General features: G+C 44.9%; 3 protein-coding genes across 3 annotated transcripts in view; 2 read left to right on the top strand and 1 right to left on the bottom strand.

Annotated features, from left to right (window-relative positions):
* pycr3 (pyrroline-5-carboxylate reductase 3) overlaps positions 1 to 13,258 on the top strand; it is a 404,375-nt gene that overhangs the window by 48,876 nt on the left and 342,241 nt on the right. The window lies entirely within an intron of this gene.
* The window catches only part of LOC140311520 (GDP-L-fucose synthase-like), a 344,973-nt gene that overhangs the window by 63,215 nt on the left and 268,500 nt on the right, over positions 1 to 13,258 (top strand). The gene's annotated exons all lie outside the window — the stretch shown is intronic.
* The window catches only part of nos1apa (nitric oxide synthase 1 (neuronal) adaptor protein a), a 166,905-nt gene that overhangs the window by 5,751 nt on the left and 147,896 nt on the right, over positions 1 to 13,258 (bottom strand). The gene's annotated exons all lie outside the window — the stretch shown is intronic.

Genomic DNA, 13,258 nt, shown 5'->3' with positions numbered 1-13,258 from the left:
CAGGAGTGGAAAAAGCAAAAGATCCACTTAAGATAGAAGATCTTACCTCTTGGAGAGACATTTTTCTCGGAAAGCATTTAATGAGACAGAGAGGCATCAGATTTCAGATCATTTCACCTCTGAAGGCGCACATTGCTTCTCCTGCATCACAGAAATGCTGCTTGTTCACGTCAGAGAAGGCTAACTCTGGGAAAGCTGCACAGCCTTGACCAGACAAATGGTTTTTACCTCTCTTTGCACACACAAGTATTCAACTTACAGTCGCAATCAGAAGATCTACGAGGTCCATTAGCACGAGGCACAGGAAGTAAGATAGTGTTATGAATCAACAGAGGCCGTGAGCTCCGAGGCGATAGAAAGAGACGTGAGAAGAACAGGGAGAAAGCAGAGGATGCAGCAGAGGAGCAGACAGACTGCAAATCAGATCCTACAGAGAGGGTAAAACATCTGGAAGTGTGCCGTGGATGTGTTTCTCTGGATGTTCCGCTGGGAAGGACGTCAGATATTGACCTATCCTGCTCAGAAAGTTAAGACTTTAGCCCAAAGTCTCCACACAGCGATGTTCAGAACACCGCTCTGCTTCTGTTAGCCGTATCTTTAAATCAATCAGGGCCAAAGAACTGAGCTGCATTTCAGCTGCAGGAACCTTTCCACCACAGGCTGAAACAAAGCTCTGAACAAAGGGCCAAAAACAGCCCGGGTCAGAGCGGGAAGCACTGAACAAAGGGCCAAAAACAGCCCGGGTCAGAGCGGGAAGCACTGAACAAAGGGCCAAAAACAGCCCGGGTCAGAGCAGGAAGCACTGAACAAAGGGCCAAAAACAGCCCGGGTCAGAGCGGGAAGCACTGAACAAAGGGCCAAAAACAGCCCGGGTCAGAGCGGGAAGCACTGAACAAAGGGCCAAAAACAGCCCGGGTCAGAGCGGGAAGCTCTGAACAAAGGGCCAAAAACAGCCCGGGTCAGAGCGGGAAGCACTGAACAAAGGGCCAAAAACAGCCCGGGTCAGAGCGGGAAGCACTGAACAAAGGGCCAAAAACAGCCCGGGTCAGAGCAGGAAGCTCTGAACAAAGGGCCAAAAACAGCCCGGGTCAGAGCGGGAAGCTCTGAACAAAGGGCCAAAAACAGCCCGGGTCAGAGCGGGAAGCACTGAACAAAGGGCCAAAAACAGCCCGGGTCAGAGCAGGAAGCTCTGAACAAAGGGCCAAAAACAGCCCGGGTCAGAGCGGGAAGCTCTGAACAAAGGGCCAAAAACAGCCCGGGTCAGAGCAGGAAGCACTGAACAAAGGGCCAAAAACAGCCCGGGTCAGAGCGGGAAGCACTGAACAAAGGGCCAAAAACAGCCCGGGTCAGAGCAGGAAGCTCTGAACAAAGGGCCAAAAACAGCCCGGGTCAGAGCGGGAAGCACTGAACTGAGCTGCATTTCAGCTGCAGGAACCTTTCCAGCACAGGCTGAAACAAAGCTCTGAACAAAGGGCCAAAAACAGCCCGGGTCAGAGCGGGAAGCACTGAACAAAGGGCCAAAAACAGCCCGGGTCAGAGCGGGAAGCACTGAACAAAGGGCCAAAAACAGCCCGGGTCAGAGCGGGAAGCTCTGAACAAAGGGCCAAAAACAGCCCGGGTCAGAGCGGGAAGCACTGAACAAAGGGCCAAAAACAGCCCGGGTCAGAGCGGGAAGCACTGAACAAAGGGCCAAAAACAGCCCGGGTCAGAGCGGGAAGCACTGAACAAAGGGCCAAAAACAGCCCGGGTCAGAGCGGGAAGCACTGAACAAAGGGCCAAAAACAGCCCGGGTCAGAGCGGGAAGCACTGAACAAAGGGCCAAAAACAGCCCGGGTCAGAGCAGGATGCACTGAACTGAGCTGCACAGCTTGTAAAATCTGTTTAATAGAAGCTGCACTGCAGGACTGCACATTCCTGCCTGGATTCATACGTCTTCTTCTCGTTGTTTGCTGCAGCTCAGATCTGCTCCCAGTCGAACGTCTTCATGTTCAGGCTTCTTGAAAACATCCTGAGACTTAAAATAAAAGGTTCATTTCTGTTGCCACAGAGTTTTGAAGAAAACTCGAAGGGCTTTTTCTTCCTAAATCTGAATATTTTACTTCTTTTCCCCTTCTTAATCAAATAAGTTTGGAATCTTGCTGGTGAAAACAATAATATTTCCTGTTTTATCAAAGAATCTGTTCCAGGATCCAAAGAGAAAACATTCTAGATCATTAGTGGTGGTCGTTCTGCAGCTTTGCAGGTTCAGTTCGTGCAGCTGATTCTGTTTTTGAGAGATGATGGAAGCTTTATCATTGAGAACTGAGCACGAGGACAGCCTGCGTCCGTCTTTATTTGGCCTCCCTGCCAATCCTGACATCGAATTAGCTCTGGATCAATAGTTTAACATTGTGCTGGCTATAAAACATCCCCATCGATCCCATCAAACAATAAAGCCACAAATTTCTCCCTGTTGATCTTGTAATGGAGACTAAATGGCCGGACTCTGTGAAGTGGAAACCCCCATGGTGTGAAGGCACAGGGGGGGGCTCTAAAGACCTGTTTAGGTGCATAAAAACCCTATAAAATCTTTTCTATGGGCACCTGGTTATGAGTGTTTCTGTAAATATTCCTAATCTGTTCCACTCCATGTCTCATGCAGTGATGAGCAGCTCTGTGTTACCGTTTGGGACACTTCGGATTCTTTCTCCACCACCTTAAGAGAAGTTTCAGAGCAAGAGAAAAAAAGCCTAAAAACAAAGAAGAAGAAGACTGTACTTCCTGGTAAAAATCATCTCAACACAGCCTTCACATGTCGGTGGATTAGGGGGCGATATGACGATATTAAATCGTGAAGGATTGCAACGTGAAGACGATCCGTAACGATCTATCAAACTGCAGAGATCGTGGATCGACTCGGGCACATTCTATAAACTGCAGTTCTATGCTGATGCACCGAAGCACCGAAGCATTACTTCGACCAATCACAGCGAATTACAGGCAGTGACGCGCTTTCTTACCCGCCTCCTTGTCTGTGTTTGTAGCCGCATGGAGAGCTGTGGCTGAAAGCCAAGCAGAGGAGCTGGTCGCTAAAAAAAAATCCACCTCCATTATATGGAATTGGTTTGGATTTTCTGCAACTGATCATGTGCAAAAAAATGTAATTTGCAAAGTTTGCACAGAAACGGTTCACATGTCGGGAGGCAACAGGGCGAACCTGTTCAATAACTTGAAGAGGAAGCATCCCAAACAGTATGCTGAGAGCCAAACAGCGAGGGGCCCGGTGTAGGTACAAGATCTGCTCGGGGCCCTGCGCCTATTGGCTGGACGTTGGCACGATGACGTAAGGGAATGTGATTGGTCCAGACTTACTGAAGAGGTAAAAATAACAACCTATTGAAGTCGTTTTCGCGGCTCTTCGTAGGAAACAAAGAAATCCAGCTTTATCTTTCGAAAGGGACTTCACCCCGAGCACATCTGGTTCTTATGAAATGGGACGCAAAAATAAAGTTTCTATTAAATAACCTCATATTGGCAAAAAATACTTCATTCATAAAATGTAAATAGTGGGGTAAACGTAAACCCAAACAGGCGCAGGGCCCCGAGCAGATCTGGTACCTACACCGGAGTCAGCAGCTAGCAGAGGCAGCAGCTAGCAGAGGCAGCAGCTAGCAGAGGCAGCAGCTAGCGTAGGCAGCAGCTAGCGTAGGCAGCAGCTAGCGGAGGCAGCAGCTAGCAGAGGCAGCAGCTAGCGTAGGCAGCAGCTAGCGTAGGCAGCAGCTAGCAGAGGCAGCAGCTAGCAGAGGCAGCAGCTAGCGTAGGCAGCAGCTAGCGTAGGCAGCAGCTAGCGGAGGCAGCAGCTAGCAGAGGCAGCAGCTAGCTAAGACCAAAACAGACAACATTAAAACAGGCGTTTGACAAGTCAAGATAGAAAGAGGTAACAGAAGCAGTTACCTTTTATCTTGCAAAAGATACGGTACCGTTCAAGCCGGTAGAAAAGGAGGGGTTCGAACGCCTGCTTCAAGGAGTTGACCCGCGGTACGAGCTGCCCAGCCAAAAATACTTCTGCAACACTGTCTGTTTTTCACTTTTCTATCGAAATCGTGATTTTATTTTATTTTTTAAATCATGATATGATATTTTTGCCTTATCGCGGTGGATGTTCCCAGATGTTCACAGATGTTCCGCTCACACAGAGCTCCGATATCAATGCCAAGCAGACAGTCTGGAGACATTAAGAGAAGCCAAATCTGCAGGAGGACGACAGAAAGCTGCATGTGTTTGAGTGGAAAGTGTGCAGGAAAATCACTGAAGTTCTATCACGGTGATGAGGAGTGAAACTCAAACAGGACACACTGTCTGCTCCGTTCCTGTTCTCAGCGTAATGAAACAATACCTTAGAGCTTTGCATGACAGCTTCTTTATTACGCTTCAGGGAAATAAAGAGACCACAGGTAAAACCAACCAGTCTCTGGCAGCATCTGAGCACCTTCCTTTTCACGTCTCAGTGGGTCACATCACATTAAAGCAATGCCACTTCTCTCTGAAGGAGCGCCGTTTCATTAACATCAAACTGAAAGATCTGATATGAGCGAGTCTTGCTTTCTCCTGACAGGACGCCGTTTCACTCCTTTGATTTGTCACTCGCGGCGTGAGGATTTACGACCAGAGGCTGCACCTCTTTACTGGAAATTTCATTTGGCCAAACAATTAATCTACGTCCTCCCGATTAGGGAAGATGGCACCACCGTGGTTTTAGAGGGGCTGCAGCACTTTACTTTGTTGTCCTTAAAAGGATTTTCATAAGTCAAAACTAACTGTGAATCTTAATGATGTGAAGTCAGAACATTAGATCCCAATTAAAAGGTGGAAATCGCACTTTAGACTTGTTCATTTCCAGCAGACACACTGAAACACAAAGTTCTTGCATAATAGCAGCTGGGATTCAGCACCGTCAGCTGGGGCCTATCATGCATGAACTCAGGGGCCCAAGAAGTGAGGGGGCCCCTGGTTCTTAATTCATCAAACCACCACAAAAAGGGACAAAATGATCGAGATAAAAACGATTTAGAACAAATACAGACTTGACACGGGACAAAGGAGATTAAAGACGATATGAGAGAGATGCTCGGCAGCAAAAATAACACAAAAACAGACGAGAGAGATACCCAGCTGCCACATGAGAGGCATGAAACTCGTCTGTGATGTCCAAGAGTGTCGGGGCGTATAATCCATCCATGACCAGAGCCGACACCCCCACAGTCAAATCAAGCCTGCACCTGAAAACACCCCCCCCAGGATGTTGTTGCTGTGGAAACAGCGAGTTAACTGTGGGATACAGCCTGAGCCTTGTTTGTTTCACTGAAAACGGACCAAGTTGGCCCATAAGAGTCAGTATTTGCAGTGTATGGGATCTTCATGCTGATGTTTATTCAGTCTGATTCTGATCCACTGCTTCTGTAACTGCATGTCTGATGGAGTCGGTCTTAATGTGCTGCATGTCCCAAACTCTGCTGCAGCTGCTGACACCAACTCATTTCCTGTTGTTTTCTAACTATCTGCTCCTTTCCTGCAGTGTGAAAAGGTGTTGAAGATGAGATGGAATCAGAGTAAACCCAATGTTCTCTTTGGTTTATCCAAAGATGCTGTTGGTTATCAGTCAGGTCCCAAATAGAGACAAAAAGGGGGTAATCCCCCACATCCTTATGATATATATCATCTCAACAGTTTATATCGTACTGCAGAAAAAGCAGGGAAAGGAGACAGTGCTGCACCCACAAAAGCTCCCACTCATGTAGCAGCAGAGGAAACTCATCTGCAACACCAAAGAAAGTGGAAAAGCTCCTAAAAAAAGGGGAATTTCCTGTTAATCTCACAGTGTAATTATAGCTTAGTCTGTGTGTTTGACTCCTCGAGAGAACAGAAGGCCGTTGAGGCAACGCTAAGCTTCGTGGCTTATTCTGTGGCGTTTGGCCTATTTACACGTAGTTAATTGACACATCGCTGTTTACTGTTGTTATTGTGGTTAAAACTGAAAAGATCCTCACAGCCTCACTCACTGGATGTGGACAAAACCACGAATGCATTCAAAGAAACACCGAATTTACTCTGTGAACTGTGGTTTTAAAGTGTAGAATTTGACCATCTGTGTCATCATTCATGTCTTTGCGTTCTGGTTTCCTTACTTCCTGTTTTGTTTTGCTGTGCCTGTTCTGGAAGGTAGTTAAAACCTTTAATTTGCATATCTTTAGCCTAATAGCATAACTGTCCAAGTCATATTTGAACGTCTTAGACTGCTACTGGGCTAACGGCATCCGTCTGGCTGCTGCCACTCCTTCCAGAAATCCTCACAGTCTGGAGTCTGTTTACATTTCGACAACCTTGGAACCAGCTCCAGCTCTTGGCTACGAAAACTGGCTCCAGAGAAGCAACAAATATTTGATGGAGTCGGTCTAAGGACTGCTTACATCAGGGCTTGTGGATGGGATTAAGGTGACCAACCATAACCAGGTCAACAGCCAGTTTAACATCTGGTGTGTTCGGTCTCCGTCTGAATGAGACGTAAATCAGAACTTCAGGGAAACTGCTCTTTAGATCCTGTGAATGATGTTGTGTCTTTAACCACCTGTGTTGTGAACATCAGGACTTTCCAGGGTTTTATTGACTTGAAATTGCAATTTTCGCCAAAAATGCCTAAAAAGGCATACCCAGAGTAAATTTAAGTAGAAGCATCATCCACAGGAAATTTCTGAAGTTTGCAGCAGCAGATTGTGTCTTTATGGATGTAAGACTTGTTCTGGACGAACTATTTTGCTGGAGTACATTAACTGGACCCTTATAAAACCTAACAGGACCATTTTTGTTGGAGTTGCATCTGTTCTTGGAATACCGTGAGGTATTTAGATTGGTTTGAGTGTTTCCTGCGTCTACAGTTATGATTGGATCCTAAAATGGCGCACATCGTTCGAATCTCAAGAACTTAAGCTTTCTAGGCCTGAGCGATTTTATCGATACCGCGATATGTATCGTTATTTTGTTTCCCGATAAAGTATCGATTTTTTTCAGCCTCGAGTACCGATTTAAAAAAAAAAGCAAACTTTATTGAAAAGTCACAGAACATTAACATAATACAAAACAATGCCGGGGGGGGGGGGGAGTCACATTATACAAAACAGTGATAAATTAGTTAATAAAAATGTTATATAAAGTGCATAGATCAGTGGTTTTGATGGCTTTTCTGTTTATAGAATGTAGGATTGTTGTAATTTATTGTTTGAGCTCCTTCTCAAAAATGAAAAAAGATGGTTTGTGATTAGAGAATTTGGATGTTTATGGTATTTAGCAAGTAAAACAAGCAGGTTGATGATATAATATTCATGTTTCCGTTTGTCTGCTGGTGTTTTCCTTCCGGTTCAAAGGTCGGACCACCGTCCAATCAGCGACGATTCATGTCAAATCACACTGTCCCTTTAAAATCTTTCAGAAAATTATGTGTATTAAATCGTATTGAATCTTTGTCTGAATACCATATATCGTATCGTAGGAAGGGAAGCTGAGGAAATATGCAGCGTCCTGCCGGTGGAACGTGAGAACATTATGGGGTTAAACATCCCTTTGTGTGTGTTTATATGCATATATACAGAATAACTCACTGTAACAGTGGTTTCAGGTAAACGGGTTAAGCTGTACACTTAGCTCGAGGCTATCCTTCAACATTCTGACACTGAATGTGTCACCTAACCCGACCCGAGACATTTGAAGGGGACATTAAGCAGATGTTCCAGGGACCAAGAGGCCATTATTCCTCTTTTTGTCCTGATGTTTTACTTTTAAAATATTCAGTTGGTGTTTCTGCATGCTGCCCTTCGCACTGCAGACACGGTTTGGCTTTTCCATCATCAGTCCAGTGAATTAGGGGCGTAACCCCCTCATGTCACCAGAACAGAGTCAAGAAACTGGATCCCTCAAAGTTAACCTGCTGTGTTGCATGTTTCTTCAGAACAAACAAGTGCGTGAACTCTGACTGTTGGTTTTATTCCTATTTTCTTTGGTGAGCTGCTGCTTCTACTGAATATAATATGAATTCATTGAACACATACAGTTTCCTTTCCATGTAATGAAAAAGACTCTCTAAGAAATGAGTGAAATGTCCTCTGAATAAAATAATTGAACGAACAGAATAAATCTGTGTATATTTTCCATTACCTGAGGCCTGGAAACTTATGCTCCAGACATACACTCAAATCTACCATTTCCATGTCAGGATAATTACATTTTTGAACCAAAACACTTTGTTTACTGTCATCTCCCCTGTTTTCTCCCCAGAAAAAAACTCAATGTCATTAGTGGGGGTAATCAGACCTTCAGTGTGCGACAGACGAGACAAAAGTGTGTCGCAGTGAAATGAAAACCTGCGCTGAGAGGATAAACACCTGCAACACTTCAACACAAACAGCAATCTTCAGGTGAGATGGACTCATTATCGCCGACGTATGAAATTACAGCTCTCACTTGGTTTCGCTGCATCCTGGTGTGTGTGACAGCGAGGTTGGTGTTAATAAAAATAAGGCCAATTATGTCTGAAAGCAGGGAGGAGAAATACCCTCAAACAAACGTCTGCCCATCAGTTTTTCACACGGTTTCATTATGGCGTGAATGATTGAGGTGGGCGGGCTCCGTGTTCCGAGGACAGCGCTAACGGGACTGATGTCTTACCTTTAAATCACCTCCTTTTGTTTGCTCTTGAATTTAACTTTGATCCTTTTTTGAGGCTCGAACGCAGCGGTTTCTGACTGGACCCTTAAAGAGGATCAAACAAGTCTGGGAACGTTTAATCTCTTACATATTTTCTAGCTTTTATGAAAACATCTTGATGTTACAGCTATGAAAGAAAAGGGATTTGGAAAGTGAAAACTCTGGGTTTTAATGTGAGGGCAGTCACACTCACACAGGAGTAAAAGTTTTAGAGTTACAGCTCTCTGATATGTGCCAAATATGAACACAAAAGGTCTTAACTGTTCACTCAGAAACTGTTACCATGTAGTGAAAGATGCGCTCAGTGAGAGGAAAACAGGCTGATCTTAGGCTGCAATAAGAAACACATCCATAAGGAAGACAGCAGCAGTATTAGGAGCAGGGATGGGAATTGTTAAGAATTTAGCAATTCCGGTTATCGATATCGATAATCGACTCGGTTCCTTATCGATTCTCTTATCGATTCTCATCCAGTTATGCAGTACAAATATAGTACAAATGGCTTTGGTTGCAGTAACGCTTTAATTTCAAGTACGCAGCAACATTTCATCTCGTTTCGCCTCGATGAAAGGGGCAGCTACAGGTATGCGGGAGCCCGCCTCCGAACCCGCCCCTGAGCCCGCCTCTGAGCCCGCCCCTGAGCCCGCCTCTGAGCCCGCCCCTGAGCCCGCCCCTGAGCCCGCCTCTGAGCCCGCCCCAGAGCCCGCCTCTGAGCCTCCCTCTGAGCCCGCCTCTGAGCCCGCCTCTGAGCCCGCCTCTCTCTCGCAGTCCTTCTCAACTAAATATTAATATCAGATGGAAATTATTCATCCAGTATGTCGCTAACATTCTTACAATCAACGGGACCTGGAAGTTTTACGTTACCTGGGACTTTTGAGATGGAAAACGCTGTACCACAGGCTTGCCTGCGAGAGTCGCCGCCATCGCTTCGCAGCGCGTCAAAGACTTTACATTCATGCACAGTAACTGCATGCTGTGTGGTCAAATGTTTCAGCATGTTGGAGGGATTTCTCCCCTTTGATGGGATCACAGCTCCACATGTGCTGCAGCTGGTCCTAATATTGTCCTTTTTGGTGAAATATAACCAAACTTTGGGGCACTTCTGCCTTGACGCCATTTTGGAAACATTCGGAGCCAAAATACGAAGCGTGAACATGACGTCATCGCGCAAATGCGTCAGACGTTAGCGGAACCTATAAACGGGATCATTAGGCAGGCGGATTAATGATTCCACGGAATCAAACTACTGGGAGCCGGTTCTCGATTCCCATCCCTAATTAGGAGTGACCAAACACACAGCTTTAGACATTGTACCCAGTAAAGAACACCACAAAGAGCAGGTATTAGTCAGGATTATCACAAAGGGTCCCCCTAAAACATTTATAACCCTGAAGAACGCAAAGGCCACGTTTAAACTTTGTTTTCGTTTCCAAAAAACTAAGATCAACCAAAACCGAAAGCAGAAAAAAGCCTGGAAAAGGTTTCAAACTCCCTGATGATCTGATGCTTCAAGATTACCTGAAAAACATCTGGAGACACTGAATACTGATGAGGTGAGAGAGGACAGAAGCAGCTTGATTACACACCGTTTCAGGACATTAAGTTCAGTAAAAAGCAGTAAAGAAGAAGCAAAAGCATCTCAGGATGTTTTGAAGGTAGACAGGTGGAATATTCACCTGGATTTGACCTTCACCATCTGCTGAAAGCAAAACTAAACAGCTGCAGTAAAGACCCGGCAAAGCACTCCAGAACCAAAGGAAAGTCCATGAGTTCCCCAGTGCAAACAAAGAATTTAGGTTCTTACAGGAGTGAACATGTTGCTGATGTTTCTGAACCAGAGTAATAGAGTTAATTAAAGAAATGTGTTTTCCTCCCCTTGCCTTCATTTTATCTTGAACTTGTTCTGGCTTTACCTCCAGGGATTTCATTTCCCTTTATCCAAATGAATGGGCTAAATATTAGTATTTTTTCTTTGCATCAGAGGGAAACGTCAGCACAGCGGTAAAGTCTCACCTCTGCAGATGCCAGCAGGCCTTTCTACATTATAACCCCAGCAGTTTGCATTTCATTCCAGAAACATCAGCCGTGGGACAGCTTGAGCCTCCTGTCTCAGAGGAAAACAGACGCCCCATTAAAAAAACCCACCCGTCCTCTGTGTCTACCTCAGGTAACCCCAACACAACACACCGCTGTTTTCTCTGTCACCATTTCACAGCCTGAACTCTCCCCCTGAATTAGAACTAAAAAATATCTGCAGCTGAATTCAGATGAAGGGGGCTGGGCCTCCCTTAGAGATAGGGTGAGAAGCTCAGTCACCCGGGAGGGGCTGGGAGTAGAACCGCTGCTCCTCCACACTGAGAGGAGTCAGATGAGGTGGCATCTGGTCAGGATGCCTCCTGGACTCCCTGGTGAGGTGTTCAGGGCCCGTTTCACTGGGAGGAGACCCCGGGGGAGACCCAGGACACCCCGGAAGAGCTGGAGGAAGTGGCCGGGGACAGGGAGGTCTGGGTTTCTCTGTTAAAGCTGCTGCCCCCCCGACCCGACCCCCTGGAGAAGCGGCAGGTAATGGATGGATGGGAACAACAGAACAATCACTTCTTAAAAACTCTGCTGAGACATGTCACCGAAAACCACAAATTACTCGAGACATCTGGAAAAGTTTTTAAAAAATCCAACAAGAAGAAATGAAGACATTTCACAGGGCGAAGCAACAGCTGGAGGAAAAACCATCAAGGTGACCTGCAAAGTTTCATCGAGTGATCTCCAAAAGAGGCAAAGCTAAAGATGAAAGATTTGTCTTATCTTTTAAAACAAGAGTTATTTGTGGAGAACCTCAGGGTATCTGATATGTAACGAGGTCTCAGACTTTAAATGATTCATAAGGATTACAGCGTGTTCATCACTGGGAAAGGGCAGGAAAAGTCAAAGCTTTTACAAAGAATGCATCAGAAGCTTGAAAGGAAAATCAAAACCTACTGGTCCTGTTCATCCACTGATCTTAAACAGTGTTTGCATCCAAAGGGGAAGCAAATCTGAAGTGAACCTTTGAAACATCACTCAATAAAAGTCTCTCTTCCATTAACTGGCTCGGTGTGAATGAACCAGACTGCAAAGTATCTTCAGCAGCAGCAATAAACAGTCGCTGCGAACCGCCAACAAAACCAGCTTCTTCAGCCGAAGAGTTCTGAGAATAGGATCTTTATTCTTTCAAGCTTGTGATTATTGACAATGTTTGTTGTCTGGATTAAGGCTGCAACTAACGACTCGTCATCGATTATTGAAACGATTAATCGACTAATATGTTAATTACCAATTAAAACAATCTAAAACTGAAAAAGGATACATTCAAGCCATATTTTATCTCGACTTTTAATATTGACTTAAAATGCTAAGAGTGCTGACAGTAATGCTGTCAAACAGTCAAATCAATACCAAAAAGTGAAAAAGAATACAGCCTGGTTGTAACTTTGGACTGTGAAGCTGAATAATACAATTTTAATGTTGCACTTTAATGTTAAAATCCAAGACAACTCTTATTTATAGCTAGCAGGCTAAGCTAACAAGCTAAATATCTTACCAGAGCTCCAACCTGCTTCCTCTTCAAATGTTCATGCATGACAGACGTGCTCCAGTGATTCGGCTTTACAAAACTTGCAGGTAATCCATTTTTTCTGGGTGTTGAGGGTGAAATTCTCCCAGACCCTGGACACTTTTGGACGAGAGGACGATCATTCAGCCGCAGCTATTTCACTGTTTCTACAGGTCATCTCCCGCTATTATTTACCGTAACGCGCATGCGTCTCTAAGCAGAGATAGGCAGGAAGTGAGATGACTCACTCCGTACGAAAAATTTTGTTCAGCTTGACAGTGTGAGAAAGACGTGTGATGACGTAACCGACAATTAAATACGTCGGCAACTATTAGTTTTATCGATTTTTGTCGACAACGTCAACTAATCGTTGCACCCTTAGTCTTGATGCAGAAATAGCTGATCTGTCATGAGATCACTAATCAATCGGTGTGTCAGAGCGGATTTGGTGTCGGTGTCTCCACCAAAGCCAAAGAGGATAGCTCCTGCAACAGGATAATCATCCTAAACAAGCCTTAAAACCACAATGGGCGACCTAAAAAAGCACAAGGTGAGGGTTTTAAAATGGTCCTCACAGTCCCCTGATCAAAACACCATAAAAAAAATCATATTTGAGAAGGAAATATGGTCCAAGAACTGCAAAAAATCTCAGTTTTCACTGCTATAACAGGTTACTGAGCTCTGACCCAAACGTTTGCACTGGGCTGTTCTTCTGCTTTATTCTAAAACTGTGAAAATGACAGAGAAATATTGCATAAAATATATATCAAAAAGTGTCATCTCGGCCACACTGGCTACGAATGATGTTTCTGATGTGTCATTTCTTTACTTGAAAAGAAATAAATCCTGTTAGGATCAACTGTTTGGGAGACAAAAAAAGATGATTACTAAGGGCTGAATAAATGCTGCTCAAACTTTAATGATAAGGAGAAAATG

This window comes from Leuresthes tenuis, unplaced genomic scaffold, assembly GCF_036924035.1.
Source record: "Leuresthes tenuis unplaced genomic scaffold, fLeuTen1.0.hap1 SCAF_7, whole genome shotgun sequence".
Lineage (NCBI taxonomy): Eukaryota > Metazoa > Chordata > Actinopteri > Atheriniformes > Atherinopsidae > Leuresthes > Leuresthes tenuis.
This window is presented reverse-complemented; position numbering and strand designations above follow the sequence as displayed.